Source organism: Bombina bombina, chromosome 9, assembly GCF_027579735.1.
Source record: "Bombina bombina isolate aBomBom1 chromosome 9, aBomBom1.pri, whole genome shotgun sequence".
NCBI lineage: Eukaryota > Metazoa > Chordata > Amphibia > Anura > Bombinatoridae > Bombina > Bombina bombina.
Window position 1 is genome coordinate 15327559 of NC_069507.1, and position 18360 is coordinate 15345918.

General features: G+C 40.1%; 1 protein-coding gene across 6 annotated transcripts in view; it reads left to right on the forward strand.

Annotated features, from left to right (window-relative positions):
- Positions 1–18360, forward strand: part of P4HA1 (prolyl 4-hydroxylase subunit alpha 1) — a 64082-nt gene that overhangs the window by 1815 nt on the left and 43907 nt on the right. The window contains exon 2 of one of the 6 annotated variants that reach the window (XM_053691901.1): positions 1287–1377. The exons of the other annotated variants lie outside the window; for them this stretch is intronic. The gene's annotated coding sequence lies outside the window, so the exon portion shown is untranslated. The remainder of the gene's footprint in view (positions 1–1286; positions 1378–18360) is intronic. 6 annotated transcript variants of the gene reach the window in all.

Below are 18360 nucleotides of genomic sequence, written 5' to 3' on the forward strand. Positions count from 1 at the left end.
TATCATGTATTTATATCTGGGGGGTCACATCACTGTTATTATGGTGGTATCATGTATTTATATCTGGGGGGTAACATCACTGTTATTATGGTGGTATCATGTATTTATATCTGGGGGGTCACATCACTGTTATTATGGTGGTATCATGTATTTATATCTGGGGGGGGTCACATCACTGTTATTATGGTGGTATCATGTATTTATATCTGGGGGGTCACATCACTGTTATTATGGTGGTATCATGTATTTATATCTGGGGGGGTCACATCACTGTTATTAGGGGTGTATCATGTATTTATATTTGGGGGCTCACATCACTGTTATTAGGGGGTATCATGTATTTATATCTGGGGGCTCACATCACTGTTATTAGGGGGGTATCATGTATTTATATCTGGGGGCTCACATCACTGTTATTGTTAGGGGATGGCTATTATGTATTTATTTCTGGGGGGGGGCAGATCACTTTTGTTAGGGGGTAGGTATCATGTATTTATATTGGGGGGGCACATCACTGTTATTGTTAGGGGGTTGGTATAATTATTATTATTATTATCAGGTATTTGTAGAGCGTCAACAGACAGCGCTGTAAACATAGTCGGTGTACAGGATAGCTTTTGCAGGGATCAAGTGGGTAGAGGGCCGTGCCGAGAGTTTCACTGTTGTAGTCGGCTCTTATGAAGCGATCTGTAAACAGCTGGGCCCATAGGCTTACAATCTAAGGGGTTCAAGGGGAAAGCAATGGAGTTAGGAAAAGTTAGTGTTGGTTGTAAGCATCCCTGAATAGTAGAGTTTTTAGGGAGTGCTTGAAGCTGTTAAAACTAGGGGAGAGTCTTATGGAGCGAGGCAGGGAATTCCACAAGATGGGGGCCAGTCTGTAGAAGTCCTGTAAACGGGAATGTGAGGAAGTAACAAGAGAGGAGGAGATCCTGAGCTGATCGAAGGGGACGGGAGGGAGAGTATCTAGAGACAAATTCTGAAATATAGGGGGGAGCAGTGCAGTTAAGAGCTTTGTATGTCAGGGTGAGGATTTTATGTTTAATCCTAGAGGCAAGAAGAAGCCGGTGAAGGGATTGGCAGAGAGGGGCTGCAGATGAAGAGCGACGAGTAAGGAAGATGAGCCTGGCAGAGGCATTCATAATGGATTGTAAAGGAGCTATGCAGCAGCTAGGTAGACCAGAGAGGACTGAGTTGCAGTAGTCGAGGCGGGAAAGGATGAGAGAGTGGATTAAAATCTTGGTTGTGTCTTGTGTAAGGAAGTGTCTAATTTTAGCGATGTTTTTAAGGTGGAAGCGGCAGGCTTTAGCCAAGGACTGAATGTGAGGAGTGAAGGAAAGATCTGAGTCAAGTGTGACCCCAAGACATCGGGCGTGCTGGGTAGGAGTAATGATGGAATTATCAACAGTTATAGAAATTTTGGGGGTGGAGACATTGGAAGAAGGGGGAAAAATAAGGAGTTCAGTTTTGGAGAGATTTAGCTTAAGGTAGTGAGAGGACATCCAAGATGAGATGTGAGAAAGACAGTTAGTGACATGGGTTAGTATTAAGTTGTATTTATATCGGGGGGGGGGGGGCACATCACTGTTATTGTTAGGGGGTGGGTATCTTGTATTTATATCTGGGGGGGGCACATCACTGTTATTGTTAGGGGGTGGCTGTCATCTATTTATATCTGGGGGGGACATCACTGTTCTTGTTAGGGGGTGGCTATCATGTATTTATATCTGGGGGGGACATCACTGTTATTGTTAGGGGGTGGCTATCATGTATTTATATCTGGGGGGGCACATCACTGTTCTTGTTAGGGGGTGGCTATCATGTATTAATATCTGGGGGGGCACATCGCTATTATTGTTAGGGGGTGGCTATCATGTATTTATATCTGGGGGGGCACATCACTATTATTGTTAGGGGGTGGCTATCATGTATTTATATCGGGGGGGGGGCACAGCACTGAGTTATTGTTAGGGGGTGGGTATCATGTTTTTATATCGGGGGGCACATCACTGTTAGGGGGTGGGTATCATGTATTTATATCTGGGGGGACATCACTGTTATTATGGGGTGGGTATTATGTATTTATATCTGGGGGGGCACAGCACTGAGTTATTGTTAGGGGGTGGCTATCATGTATTTCTGGGGGGGCACAGCACTTAGTTATTGTTAGGGGGTGGGTATAATGTATTAATATCTGGGGGGCACAGCACTGGTATTAGGGGGTATTAAGTATTTATATCTGGGGGCATCACTGCTGTTAGGGGGTGGGTATCATATTGGGTGGGTATCATGTATTTATATCTGGGGGCACATCACTGTTATTGTTAGGGGGTGGGTATCATGTATTTATATCGGGGGGAGCACATAACTGAGTTATTGTTAGGGGGTGGGTATCATGTATTTTTATCTGGGGGGGCAGATCACTGAGTTATTGTTAGGGGGTGGGTATCATGTATTTATATCTGGGGGGGGCACAGCACTGAGTTATTTTTAGGGGGTGGGTATCATGTATTTTTATCTGGGGGGGCAGATCACTGAGTTATTATTAGGGGGTGGGTATCATATTTTTATCTGGGGGGGGGGCAGATCACTGAGTTATTGTTAGGGGGTGGGTATCATGTATTTTTATCTGGGGGGGCATAGCACTGAGTTATTGTTAGGGGGTGGGTATCATGTATTTTTATCTGGGGGGGGCATAGCACTGAGTTATTGTTAAGGGGTGGGTATCATGTATTTATATCTTGGGGGGGGGGGGGCACAGCACTGGGTTATTGTTAGGGGGTGGGTATCATGTACTTATATCCATGAGGGCACAGTACTGAGTTATTGTTAGGGGGTGGGTATCGTATTTATATCTGGTTGGGCACAGCACTGAGTTATTGTTAGGGGGTGGGTATCATGTATTTATTCCAAAGTATCACACACACACACACACCAGATGCTGATACACATAAGCGGCAGAACTCTGAGATTACTGGAACGCGGTACACAGTTCATATAGCATATCAGCGTCTCTTCTACAACAACTGTAATTTATATTTTATAGTCTAGTACAAATCTCCTTATTTAGACTCAGATCAATCATAGTGGCACTTGCTAGTATAATCAACAGATATAAATATTGATTTATTTATTTCACTCACTGCGGGTCTTGTTCCATTCACGCCGACTCCTCTCTGTGCAGACATATTTGTACCTCGAGTGTCTCCTTCTCCTCAGCTTGCAGCAATCCACATCCCTTATATAGTAAGGACCGAGTTACCTGCTGGCTTCACCATCGAGTGTGCCCTATGGGTTCCTCAATGAACGATAAACTCCAAGATAAGAACAGACCCAGTACGGCACAATTACGACAGTGATAAAAGGAGCTTTATTAGTGATAGACAAGTTTAAAATACAAAAGACACATCAAATAGTTTGCTATTTGATGTGTCTTTTGTATTTTAAACTTGTCTATCACTAATAAAGCTCCTTTTATCACTGTCGTAATTGTGCCGGACTGGGTCTGTTCTTATCTTGGAGTTTATCATGTATTTATATCTGGGGGGGCACAGCTCTGAGTTATTGGTAGGTATCTATTTCTATGGGGCACATCAGTGTTGTATTGAGGGTTTGGGTTATTGTGCAGGGTCCATTGCTTTGGTGTCAGTGTTGTGTAGGGGCCACATTAGAGCAAGCATTGTTAATTATTTTTGTTTATTGTAAATCCGGTTCCAATATTAGGGGGGACAGGACACAAGGCACGGCCCTTAGATTGATCTATATAGGAGCACATATTACCTTCATTAGTTTGTGCTATATTTGTGAAGGAGCACATCGGTATTTTGGGATCGGCATCATTGAGTAGTTGGGGCACTCAGTCTAATGCTAAAGGAAATCCTCCATTTGGCATTATTGGAGAGGTGGCAGGCTGGGATGGGCATTATGCTTTGTTAGTAATTGGGAGATAAAAAGTGTTTGTTATTGGGCATGGGAAAACATAAAGACAGCAATATTTGGAATCGCTTATTATCTGTTTCAGCAATTTGTGCTGTGTAAATTCAGATGCCGGTGATCTGGGCTATAGACCGCTGTAAATGCCATCGCTCTGATACACAGATGGTACCGGGCTAGTACGCTGTCTGTCAGCTTCACAGCTACTACCTGAAAGATTTTGCCACTTTCTGCTACAGGGCGGTTCTACCTTCTCTTTGCCATATGTGAGGTATCCTTCCTCTGCCTGTCACATTTAACTACCTCTAGCCCTTGACCAGTATCTTCATATTTTGGCCTTACTGGAAACTTCTGGTTGTCTCTTTACTTCCCCACGTGACCTCGCTGCAGTTGTGCAGAGTGTGCCAGGATCTTATGGGGAAGCTATTGGGGCTGACGTGATCCCAGAGACGGTAGCAATGTCTGTAGGGTGCACTGGGTGTTATTTGGGGGGAGGGGAGAATATATACACATATACGTGGCAGCACATTCCATCTCTAACCTTCTCTCCTGTCTCTAAAATCTGCTTCCGTTCTCTTTGCTTTTACTCTGATTCACAGGGAAAAAGCTCTTTCACTTTGGACATCTTTTTAATGTAGAATTTGTGATCATCATATAAACCAATGAGTCCATTATTCTTATAAAAAAAAAAAAGACTAATTTTTGCTTAATTTAATCTGTAGCTTTTACAGGCGTAACTATAGTAATCTGCTTTTTTATTTTTAAGTTGCATCTTAGTTGTCTAATTGTTGTGGCTATAACTTGTGTCGCATGATACTTTACGTTATGAATATGTCTATTTGATATATCTTATTTGTACACAGTAAAAGGAGTGCTTATTCTTTCTGGTCTGCATTGAAGTTCGTTTTTTTTATTAGTAAATAACTTTTTGTTTATTTGTAAATCAATACCAAAGTAGCTGCCACAGACGCAGTGATTGCCAAGTCAGTCCTGGTCTGTTACAATTCAATGAAAACCGTTGGATTACAGTGATTCCTAATTACATTATTATTATTATTATTATTATTATTATTATTATTATTATTATTATTATTATTATTATTATTCACTCTACAAGGCAGTGTGCAAGGCTATATGTCCCAGCTCGTGCACAGTGTGATGAGTTAGATTTAGCCTGGGGTTGTCTGTGCACAAAATGCTACTAGTACCTTCACGCTTACTATAACCTATTTTGTACTAATGAATGCCGTTGCGTAAACTGTCCGGTAAAGTAGGAATCTGTACCCTGCAGTATAATCATTGTATCCTGTCAGATGCACATCTGGATGAAGCAGGAGATATTTATTACTCCCACAGTGAACAAGTGAAGTCTGTTCCCTCTACTAAATGAGAGGGTTGGATTACAATATAAGACCCTGTCTACGTGACTCTGACAAAATGTGGCATGGCCACTTTATATGTATGTGTCAGTATGTAGGGAGATGTGTAAATGTATTGGACTAGAGACCCCCCCTTGTCAGGCAAGTTACAGGATATCCATTCTTCTGATTTGTTTTTGTATGAAATGACTAGTAGCACATTTAATTAAAATACTATTGTGCAACTGAGGGTTTGGTTTTAAAAAATCTCTTCTGTAAATATTATCAACCTGATGTATGTTTAATCTCCTTGTTCTGTCTGAATAATCTTTAGCTCTTTACCTAAACCCTGACTTTTTGTGCAGTGCCAACTCTAAGCCCCATTTCCTAATTGTTAAAGGAGCAGTATATTGTAAAATAGTTTTCCCTCAGAGCGTTTCCAATACTTGCTATAACAGCTGCTAGGTATGAAATATGAAAAATTGATTCTTTGGGTTTACTTTTGTATATGAAATAGCTGGTTTTGTTCTTTGACACCAAAACCATCAAAATGAGTTTGAGCATGTAGGGAAATCATATCTCCTTATGTTATCACACACACACATGCTTCCTTACCTTATCTCTGTTTGTAAACCCAAATCCCAATTTTATTACTTAAAGGGATACTGAACCCAAATTTTTTCTTTCGTGATTCAGATAGAGCATGCAATTTTAAGCAACTTTCTAATTTACTCCTATTATCAAATGTTCTTCATTCTCCTGGTATCTTTATTTGAAATGCAAGAATGTAAGTTTAGATGCCGGCACATTTTTGGTGAATAACCTGGGTTATTCTTGCTGATTGGTGGATAAATTAATCCACCAATAAAAAAGTGCTGTCCAGAGTCCTAAACCAAAAAAAGAAGCTTAGATGCCTTCTTTTTCAAATAAAGATAGCAAGTGAATGAAGAAAAATTGATCATGGGAGTAAATTAGAAAGTTGCTTAAAATTGCTGCTCTATCTGAATCACGAAAAAAAGAAAAAAATTGGGTTCAGTGTCCCTTTAACTTGCCTACCTCCTAGGATTGATTTTTTTTTCCTTCTTTTTAGCCAATACTTGGGTATGGAAACTTTCAGTAAAGGTAGGGATAACGCCGGCAAAATCTGCTATTTTAAATGCCAAAATAAAGTTACATGATTTATTTAAAAAAAAAAAATTAAAGGGACATGAAATCCAAAATGTTTCTTTCATGATTCTGATAGAGAATAACTTTTTATTATCAAATTTGATTAGTTCTCTTGTTGTTCTTTGTTGAAGTGATATCTAGAAAGGTAGTGTGCATATGGCAGCACTATTTCCTGTCATGTAATGCTTTAGACATCTAGTGCTCTTGCTAGTGTTTGCAAAACTGCTGCAATATAGTACTGCAGGCACGTGAACTCTCCAGAACTTGCCTTCCTGCTTTTCAAAAAAGGGTAATGTGAAAACAAAGTCATTTTGATAATGGAAGTAAATTAGAAATTTGTTTAAAATCGTATGTTCTATCTGAATCGTATAAGGGAAAAAAGTTTGTGTCCCTTTACTACAATAAAGGGGGGTGGGGTAAACTGTCCCTTTAAATATTCAGTAGCTGCTCTCTAAAATGATTTGAATTCCAGAGGAGGAAAACGTATCCCTTGGCTACCAATTGCTGTTGTAATGTGCGGCTTGTCCATCTGGCAGCGAGACAGGTCTGGGCAAGGTGTTAGCAAATACAATAATGTGACCATAGGGTTTGGGGATCTCACAGAAGAATCCTAGGTTATGTAATCTTTACAAGCCACGTGCACATTGTGTTGGATGGAACCCTGTATGCATTGGGTAGCTTTTGTTTCTGCTGTGCTTAAAGGTGCAGTTATCAGTATTTTATTTTGTAACATAAAATGTTTATCTGTAGTCAAGCAGTGCAATATACTTTCATTATTTTGTCCCATTTAACTCTGACAATTGTAGGTTTTCTAAATTCCCCTGACTTTCTATAAGTAATGGGGTCTGCCATGTTGGAACTTAAGTTTTCTGTTTGTTCTTAAAGGGCCACTAAACGCAAAATCTTTCTTTCATGATTCAGATAGAGAATAGACATTTAAACAACTTTACAATTTACTTCTATTATTTATTTTGCTTCATTTTTTAGATATCCTTATTTGAAGAAAAAGCAATGCACATGGGTAAGCCAATCACATGAGGCTTCTATGTGCAGCAACCAATCAGCAGCTACTGAGCATATCTAGATATGCTTTTCAGCAAAGAATGTCAAGAGAATTAAACATTAGAAAGATGTTTAAAATTGCATTCTCTTTCTAAATCATAAAAGAAAAAATGTGGGTATCATGGCCCTTTAAGTCTCCTCAACATGAGAGATAAAGCAGGCAGTGACAGAGACTTGCTAATAAGACTGATTGGAACATAGGATTTTTTTTTTTATCTGCCCGGGAGAGAGAAATAAACAGAAAAATGAAGTTCACAAATGGCAGCTCCAATTAATTTATATAAACTAAACCTTTACACTTATAGCCTCAATATTAAGACAACTAATATAACTGTAAATACATCTACGTGTTATTCTAAGGCTGATCGTTGTTGGAAATACATCATTATTTTATCCGTATTGTCTGTCTAATATCCCTTTTTCATTTTCTATTTGCTTCCAGCTTAAGGTGCCAATCTCTGTGCTGACCCCTAACCTGTCTGTCACAGGCACATCCTAACGCCGGTGTAATTCTGTTGGTTTGGTTATGGTCTTACATATTAATACTATAGTTTTGTATAAAAAGCTTTTCCTTGAGTAGTTAGAGCCCTCTTCACTGAAATAAATATGGGAATAGTCCTTCTCTGCCACTAAACAATTTATCCTTTATCAGTCAAACATCTGTTTCATGGTTTTCATTGGCTTGATAGATAATGCGTTTCACACCATTTGAAATCCGCATCCTGTGCCCAGTCACGTGCCTGACTTTAGCCCCTTCTTGAATGTAGTGGAAATGATTTGCTGTGAGAGACAAATTGGAGCTAGATTCTTGATCCCTGCCATCATACACGTGCACCCTGCAGTAGTTGGTATAACCATTTGCATGTGAGCAGCTGTTTCTTCTTTCTGCTAGTGAGTGTTCTCTTGCTATCATTATTTTAAAAAGCAGGAGTCTAAGCTTAGAAGCCAGGCCACACCCTCGATAGCACTTGCTGATTGGTGACTACATTTTGCCATCAATCAGCAAGCGCTACCCAGGTGCTGAACCAAAAATGGGCCGGGTCCTAAGTAGATTTGTTCTTTTCAAATAAAGATAGTAAGAGAACAAATACAAATTAATAATAAGAGTAAATTAGAAAGTTGCTTAAAATCGCTGCTCTATCTGAATCATGAAAGAAACAATTTGGGTTTAGTGTCCCTTTAAGCTCTATGCTCAACAATATTTGTAATACAAAAGAAAATGAAGGGAACTTTCATTGATTAAAATCATTGTAAACGCTAAAATATATCAATCACCCTTTCATTGTCTTATACATTCCGCCGTTCCTCACAATCGGTGTAAAATAACGGATCACACTTTAGCCAATTGTAACGCTCCCTCTTTGGTGCTCGTACCAAACAACTCTACAAAATCACAAAAAATGTGGAGACTTAATTGCTTATGTAATTCTTAAAGGGACATGAAACACAAAAAAAATCTTTCATGATTGAGAGAGAGAGAATACTTTTTTAAACAACTTTCTAATTTACTTCTATTATCTAATCTGTTTCATTCCCTTGGTATCATTTGTTGAAGGAGCAGCTTTGCACTAATGGTTTGTAACTGAACACATGGGTGAGCCAATCACAATCAGTAAATATATGCAGTCACCAATCAGCAGCTAGAACCTAGGTTATTTGCTGCTCCTGAGCTTACCTAGAGAAACCTTTTAGCAAAGGCTAACAAGAGAAGAAAACAAATTAAATAATAGAAGTAAATTGGAAAGTTGTTTAAGATTGTATTCTCTCTGTATCGTGAGAAGAAAATTTGGGTTTCATGTCCCTTTAAGTATAAAAAAAAAAGGCAGAGCAAATGTCAGTTTTGGGAAGGTTCCAGTTGACAGCAGTGTGTTTTGGCATCAAGTCCTGTGCAGAAAAATGTGTTTATTGAGCTTTCCAAGAATGCCATAGCCTTTCTATCCATCCTGCATAACTGACGTACTTCTGTAAAGTAAGGGTCAGCGAGTGGATAACACCGTATGGTCTTTAGTGCTTTTATATCCATCCTGCATAAATGACGTACTTCTGTAAAGTAAGGGTCAGCGAGTGGATAACACCGTATGGTCTTTAGTGCTTTTATATCCATCCTGCATAACTGACGTACTTCTGTAAAGTAAGGGTCAGCGAGTGGATAACACCGTATGGTCTTTAGTGCTTTTATATCCATCCTGCATAACTGACGTACTTCTGTAAAGTAAGGGTCAGCGAGTGGATAACACCGTATGGTCTTTAGTGCTTTTATATCCATCCTGCATAACTGACATACTTCTGTAAAGTAAGGGTCAGCGAGTGGATAACACCGTATGGTCTTTAGTGCTTTTATATCCATCCTGCATAACTGACGTACTTCTGTAAAGTAAGGGTCAGCGAGTGGATAACACCGTATGGTCTTTAGTGCTTTTATATCCATCCTGCATAACTGACGTACTTCTGTAAAGTAAGGGTCAGCGAGTGGATAACACCGTATGGTCTTTAGTGCTTTTATATCCATCCTGCATAACTGACGTACTTCTGTAAAGTAAGGGTCAGCGAGTGGATAACACCGTATGGTCTTTAGTGCTTTTATATCCATCCTGCATAACTGACGTACTTCTGTAAAGTAAGGGTCAGCGAGTGGATAACACTGTATGGTCTTTAGTGCTTTTATATCCATCCTGCATAACTGACGTACTTCTGTAAAGTAAGGGTCAGCGAGTGGATAACACCGTATGGTCTTTAGTGCTTTTATATCCATCCTGCATAACTGAGATACTTCTGTAAACTAATGGTCAGTGAGTGGATAACACCTTTTGGTCTTTAGTGCTTTTACATGTGATGGGGCAAACAAACACTGTTATAACTAATAAGAATATGATCCGTCACATCTTTCAAGGGTTACAGCAAATTCCTAAATCACAAGGGCTGCTGATGAGTATTTTAGAAGCCTAAGGGCTCCATGTACTAAGCAGTCAGCGAGCTACCCGCAACAAATCTCGCGTCAAAACTCGCAAACTGATATGTACAAAGCCGTCAATTATGTTAAAACTCGCATCTTTAAAATTGCGAGCGTACTTATCCGCCAAACCTCGCTACCGCTCCATTTTTCACTGTAATTAGACACATTTGACCACCAACTCGCCAAAAAACGAATGTACTAAAAAATCTATTTGTCCGCTCGCTACAATTTCCGCTCCCACCTCGCTATTTTTGCCTCGCCACCTTTTAGGTGGCGGGCAAGGTACAAAACAATAGGAAAGTCAATCTAGACGCCAGTCTAGACATATATAAAAGGCAGTAATATCAGCATTGTACTTACAGCATAACTGGCGTCTAATTTGTCTCTCATTTCCATGTACATAAATTGCGCCCAATTTGTCGACTGTAATTAAAGAGTAATCTATTTAAATTTGTATTGTTAGTTGTCAATCTTTATAATTATTTTTATATTAATATTTATATATTATCAGATCCAGATGAAGCCATATCCAAATTGTAAATAAATATTACAAAAATAACGCTCTGTTATCACTCTTCAAAAAATTTTGAACAATAATAAAGTTGTTTAGATAAGTTGAACTTTTATAGGAGCAAAATTCTATTCCCGCGACTACTATGATGTTCGTGACACCTTGCATGTCACGTGTTAATAATTGGCCAGACAATTCAACTGAAAGTTAAGTACCATCAGCTTAGTCGCGGCGAGCGAGGCGTCAAATTTATCAACAATCCGCAACTGCTCGCGGCGGGCTAGACTTGTCTATTTATTGGGGGAATATTAGTACATAGCGACAGCGGACACCATTTCGCCCGCGGCGAGTAACGGCGAGTTTATCCGCGTCTACAATGACGGATGAATTGACGGCTTAGTACATGGAGCCCTTAAAGTGAAACTCAATGCTAGTGTTGTACAAACGCTAGTATTTACTATTGAAACAAATAAAGGGGACTTTCATTCATGAATTATAAGCTACTTCATGTAGAAAGCTCCTTTATTTGTTTCAACCGATCGCCGTTCTTAGCTGCTACAGCAGCCCACGGCTAAAAAAAAATTCTTAGCCAATAGCCGTGCGGTAAATCCGTCTTGGCGCCTAGCAGCTAAACAATTTTTTGCCGTGGGCTGCTGTAGCAGCTAAAAACGGCGATTGAGTGAAACAAATAAAGGAGCTTTCTACATGAAGTAGCTTATAATTCCCCTTTATTATAAAGTATCTTATAAAGTCCCCTTTATTTGTTTCAATGGTAAATACTAGGATTGACTTTCACTCTAAGGGCCACACACAAATCATAGATTTCCTAAGAAGGTCCAGTGGCACAGAACTAGTTCCATACATGGTCTCTGTCTGCTTCTATGTTTGTTTTTCCGGGGGCCACAAAGACTAGTGCAGATGTAACTCATGGGCCAGTTGGCCATTCCTGGCGTAAAGGTTTGATAGAATTAACCACTGCAAGTTGATGTTTTATTTATAGAGCCATGTCGTGTATCTGAATGTTTTGCACATGTGACCCAGAAGGGAAGGTCCTGAGCCAGAGAGATATTTTTACAATACACTGATCTAGTTCAGATTATACCGTACAGGAGCTTTTCATGAGTAACGTGACAGATAATAATGTACAGGGTTAACCTATTTGAGTGCTTTTCACCTCGCAGGCAGATTAGATTCCTTTCCTCTTTAGCCTATGCTGTTTTTATGTATGTTCCTTTTTTTATTATGCAATTAGATGTGAAGAGGTTAGCAGCATTTTTATTTTTCTCCGATTGCAAAATGCTTCAAGGATATGCAGTGTAATGTTCATGTGTGGTTTTGTGTTCAGGCAGCACTTGGTCCTTCTTATAAAGTGAAATTAGAATTTTAATATCTTTTGATAGTGAGTAACAAAATATAACAAGCAATATCGGTTGCGTTACTTAAAAAAAAAAAGAAAGAAACAAAACAATTTCAGATCTAATGTCTCCCTGTTTTCAAAAGTTAAATAAAAACATAAAACAGCTCAGCTGCTATCTAGATGGTATTTAACCCCACACTGTCTTCATAGTATCTTCCTTAATTCTTTCTCCTTGTGCTGGAGACATTGTGGAGGAATAGGCACCCTATCCCACATCTGGTGGTCTTGTTGTCTCCTACAAACCTACTGGAAAGAAATAGCTAAATGCATCAACATAACACTAGGGATATCGGTTACACCATCTCCCACTATAGTTTTATTAAATAATGCTCCCCATATTTCCTGCATATACCGGAAAAAAATATTTGAATGTATGCTTAATTGTACTAAACGCTTCATACTTAGGTTTTAGAAGAAAAATCAAACCCCAGATTTTTCAATGTGGTTTAGAGAGGTAGATCATGTTTTATCTTTAGAAAAAAAAATACACTATGAGGCCTATTTATTAACGTGCGAGCGGACATGATCCGATATTGCGGATCATGTCCACTGCACATCGATAAATGCCGACAGCATACACTGTCAGCATTTATCATTGCACCAGCGCCTCCTGCAGATTTCCGGAAGGGGGTGTCAATCAACCCGATCGTATTGGATCGGGTTGATTTTAGGCGGTGTTTGTCCGCTACCTCAGAGCAGGTGTGTTTCTGGTGAGTCTAAAGGCTCGCAAGAAACACGGGCCCTCAAACTCCATACGGCGCTTGATAGATATGCCCCAGTACCTTCATAGGTAAACAAGACTTTCTTGCAGATATTGAGAATAGAGGAAGTCATAGCTCACAATCAATCTTAAATAAATAACGATATTATTTTGTTTAGTTTGTGAAGAGGAAACTTAGCAATGTTTATTCTTTGTTAAAATACAAAAATGACTGTGACGACTAGCTATGTTTAAATTGATGTGGCGATACATAATATTTTTCCTACTGATTCCATGCCATAGACGTTTAGACTTGATCCTTTGTATACTGATGTTTTAATATACAATCCTTTGCATTCCGTCTGGGTTGCCTTTGTTGTTTTTGGAAAATGTATGTATAAACACAATTTCTGTACACCTGTTTGAAAATACAATAAAAACAGTTAATTAAAAAAAAAACACAACGGGGGGCGGAGCCTGTTCTCACTGCGGATAGACGTGTCTTTATGAAGCTCCTCAAGTTTGAAAAGATTTTAGGTGGGTTTCAAACAGCAAATCTACCATATTATAGACCAATGTCAACATCTGTTCAGCTGAGATCCAGCAGATGTTAAGAGTGGATGATCTGACTAAGATTATTCCTATGTTCTTTGAGACAGCTGTGCGACACTCATCTCCACGGGCCTAAAAGCCATTTTGCAACCTGCTGCGCTTGTGTAGCGAGGATCTCTAGAAGCAAGGCCTGTGGGGGGATTGAAGCATAGGTCTGGGGCTGCCGCACAGTTACACCCCCCCCCCCCCCAACTCTGGGGTTAAGAAATCCTGTAATAGGATACAGAAGTGAAAATTGAACGCTCACCTTTAATTAAGTTGACTGGGCCTAATATCACACGGAGGGAAACCATGCTCTGGGGAAAAGTCTTACATGGTGGAAATTCTGTCCCTGACAGTGACCGTCTTACTGTATGGGAGCAGAGGTTAACACTGGTGATTGCTGAGCAGTTGCAGCGATTTGAGCAGCAGTTTTATATCTAGCCTTTGGGGTGGTGACCCCGTACAACAAGCCATACACGAGTGCGGAACCCCCACCTATGGGAGCCTGCCATGACTCTCGCATATCTGAGAGGGGAACTGGGAGACACAAGACCCTTGAGCACTTTGATATTCCCGAGCCAGCTGCAACCAAGGATTCTGCTTTAGCCGCTCTGTGTGCAGACTGCAAGTTCCCGATGCAACTCCTCAGACCTTAAAGGCTCACACCGAGAATTGTGCTCCGCTACAGGTTCATACCCAGCTTTCCTGGACTTCTCAAGTTAAACCCGCAACAACTTTGCAGAGAGAATTGTCCCTACCTTTTGCTAGTTTAGATCTCCACCGGAGCGATACAGCCTGCGATCACCAGACTACTGCAAACACGGATCTTCCGCGTTGGACTATTTCAAGAGTATGCTCACTAGGTAAAAATTGGATGCCCCTGTTCATATTTCTATTTGACCGCTCAACACCGGGAAAAGACTGTTCCCTAACATCTGATGAAGTGAAAGTAGGCATCGGATATAAACTATGGAGGGCCTGCATGTTAAACTCCTATGTATGTCACCTTTTGTCGAGTTCACTTAGGATTATGCTAGTCTAGATTTCCCAGTGATTCAGCGGTAATACTGTAATCTTACAGCCTAATTGGGATACCTCTTATGATACCCTTTAAGTTGAAATCTGAGGGGGTTCTCTGTTACTCCAACTCAATTTTTGTTCTCAATATATTTCATGCAGCTTTACATGTTGGCATAGACTTGAAGGTTTTTGTACTTTAGGACATGTGTTTTCCATAACATATACAAAATATTATGGCACACATTTTGCTATATAACTTATATACACTGCAACATAAAATGAAGAGTGAGCTTCACCCTATATTATTGCTCTGTTCATATAGCATATCATCCTACAATTGAGGATAGTCACCTTATGGGGTTATATATGTGATATCTCTGTTACTGCTATTTGAATACCTAGAATTAATATCCACACTACTGCTTAGATGGGAAGTGGGCTGTCTACGGCCGGGACAGTTTGATTTCTTGCATATTAAGATTTCCCCTACTATGTGGAGTAAGCGGTCTTCTTCTCTGTTCCAGCCTTCTGTAAAGATACTACTGATATGCTGTGTGTTAAGAATTTCTACTGATGTAACTTGTGGGCTCCTCTCTCCCCTTAGCCCTGCAGCTTAACCTGAAATGGGATTAACAATTTACTAACCTTTACATACCTCCGGGTACTATAATACCACTATGCCATGCAGGGTCTTTGTCTTTAATCCACCATATAGTAGTTTAAAGTCTGTGGTAACCCATCTCACAAGTTTCACTACGGATTTCATGTTTATCTATTTGTATTGCTTAATGTTATCATTTTTCTAATATTTCCACGGAAGCTAGAATAGTTCCCCTCCCTTCAGGGTATAATGGGCCCAGTCTATGCAGCTACTTTACTGGTGTTTTCAGAACAAATATTCACTAGGGTCCAAAAGTGGCCCTTTCTCTTGTTAAGTGTATCCAGTCCACGGATCATCCATTACTTATGGGATATTAACTCCTCCCCAACAGGAAGTGCAAGAGGATTCACCCAGCAGAGCTGCTATATAGCTCCTCCCCTAACTGCCATTACCAGTCATTCTCTTGCACCCAACGAATAGATAGGATGTGTGAGAGGACTGTGGTGATTATACTTGGTTTCATACCTTCAATCAAAAGTTTGTTATTTTATAATAGCACCGGAGTGTGTTATTCCTTCTCTGGTAGAATTTGAAGAAGAATCTACCTGAGTTTTTCTATGATTTTAGCCGGAGTAGTTAAGATCATATTGCTGTTTCTCGGCCATCTGAGGAGAGGTAAACTTCAGATCAGGGGACAGCGGGCAGATTAATCTGCAAAGAGGTATGTAGCAGCTTATTATTTTCTGACAATGGAATTGATGAGAAAATTCTGCCATACCGATATAATGTAAACTCAGCCTTAAATGCAGTAGCAGCAACTGGAATCAGGCTGTCATGTATGTATATTTTACACTTCAGTATTCTGGGGAATGGCACTTCACTGGAATTATACTGTATGCATAAAACTTTAGCCTAATTTGCAGGGACTAGCAACATGCTTTTTAATAACACTCAATTTATTAATGTTAAACGTTTTTTGCTGGCATGTAAAATCGTTTAATTTTCTGAGGTACTGGGTGAAAAAATGTTTTGGGCACTATTTTTTTCCACTTGGCAGTCGTTTTATTTAATTTATGACAGTTTACTGATCTCTCTTACTGTTATGTGTGAGGGGGAGGCTATCAGGGTTAGTTATCCTTTGCTAATGGGAGCAATCCTTTGCTAAAATTGTGTTTTTTTACAAAGATTTGATGCTATAACTTTTCAGTTTATTAATTTTCAACTGTCATAACTTTTTCTGTGCTTCTTATAGGCACAGTACGTTTTCATATTATAGTAAATTACTTGAAAAGTATTTCCAAGTTGCTAGTTTATTTGCTAGTGTGTTAAACATGTCTGATTCAGTGGAAGATATCTGTGCTATATGTGCTAAAGCCAAAGTGGAGCCCAATAGAAATTTATGTACTAACTGTATTGATGCTACTTTAAATAAAAGTCAATCTGTACAAATTGAACATATTTCACCAAACAACGAGGGGAGAGTTATGCCGACTAAATCGCCTCACGTGTCAGTACCTGCATCTCCCGCTCGGGAGGTGCGTGATATTGTAGCGCCGAGTACATCTGGGCGGCCATTACAAATCACATTACAGGATATGGCTACTGTTATGACTGAAGTTTTGGCTAAATTACCAGAACTAAGAGGTAAGCGTGATCACTCTGGGGTGAGAACAGAGTGCGCTGATAATATTAGGGCCATGTCAGACACTGCGTCACAGGTGGCAGAACATGAGGACGGAGAGCTTCATTCTGCGGGTGACGGTTCTGATCCAAACAAACTGGATTCAGATATTTCAAATTTTAAATTTAAGCTGGAAAACCTCAGTGTATTACTAGGGGAGGTGTTGGCGGCTCTGAATGATTGTAACACAGTTGCAATACCAGAGAAAATGTGTAGGTTGGATAAATATTTTGCGGTACCGGCGAGTACTGACTTTTTTCCTATACCTAAGAGACTTACTGAAATTGTTACTAAGGAGTGGGATAGACCCGGTGTGCCGTTCTCACCCCCTCCGATATTTAGAAAGATGTTTCCAATAGACGCCACCACACGGGACTTATGGCAAACGGTCCCTAAGGTGGAGGGAGCAGTTTCTACCTTAGCTAAGCGTACCACTATCCCGGTTGAGGATAGCTGTGCCTTTTCAGATCCAATGGATAAAAAGTTAGAGGGTTACCTTAAGAAAATGTTTGTTGAACAAGGTTTTATATTGCAACCTCTTGCATGCATTGCGCCTGTCACGGCTGCAGCAGCATTTTGGTTTGAGTCTCTGGAAGAGACACTTGAATCAGCTCCATTAGATGAGATTACACACAAGCTTAAAGCCCTTAAGTTAGCTAACTCATTTATTTCAGATGCCGTAGTACATTTAACTAAACTTACGGCTAAGAATTCCGGATTCGCCATTCAGGCACGCAGAGCACTGTGGCTAAAATCCTGGTCAGCTGACGTTACTTCTAAATCTAAATTGCTTAATATACCTTTCAAAGGGCAGACCTTATTCGGGCCCGGGTTGAAAGAAATTATCGCTGACATTACAGGAGGTAAAGGCCATGCCCTGCCTCAAGACAGAGCCAAACCTAAGGCTAGACAGTCTAATTTTCGTTCCTTTCGTAATTTCAAAGCAGGAGCAGCATCAACTTCCTCTGCACCAAAACAGGAAGGAGCTGTTGCTCGCTACAGACAAGGCTGGAGACCTAACCAGTCCTGGAACAAGGGCAAGCAGGCCAGGAAACCTGCTGCTGCCCCTAAGACAGCATGAATCGAGGGCCCCCGATCCGGGAACGGATCTAGTGGGGGGCAGACTTTCTCTCTTCGCCCAGGCTTGGGCAAGAGATGTCCAGGATCCCTGGGCGTTAGAGATCATATCTCAGGGATACCTTCTAGACTTCAAATTCTCTCCCCCAAGAGGGAGATTTCATCTGTCAAGGTTGTCAACAAACCAAATAAAGAAAGAGGCGTTTCTACGCTGCGTACAAGATCTTTTATTAATGGGAGTGATCCATCCGGTTCCGCGGTCGGAACAAGGACAAGGGTTTTACTCAAA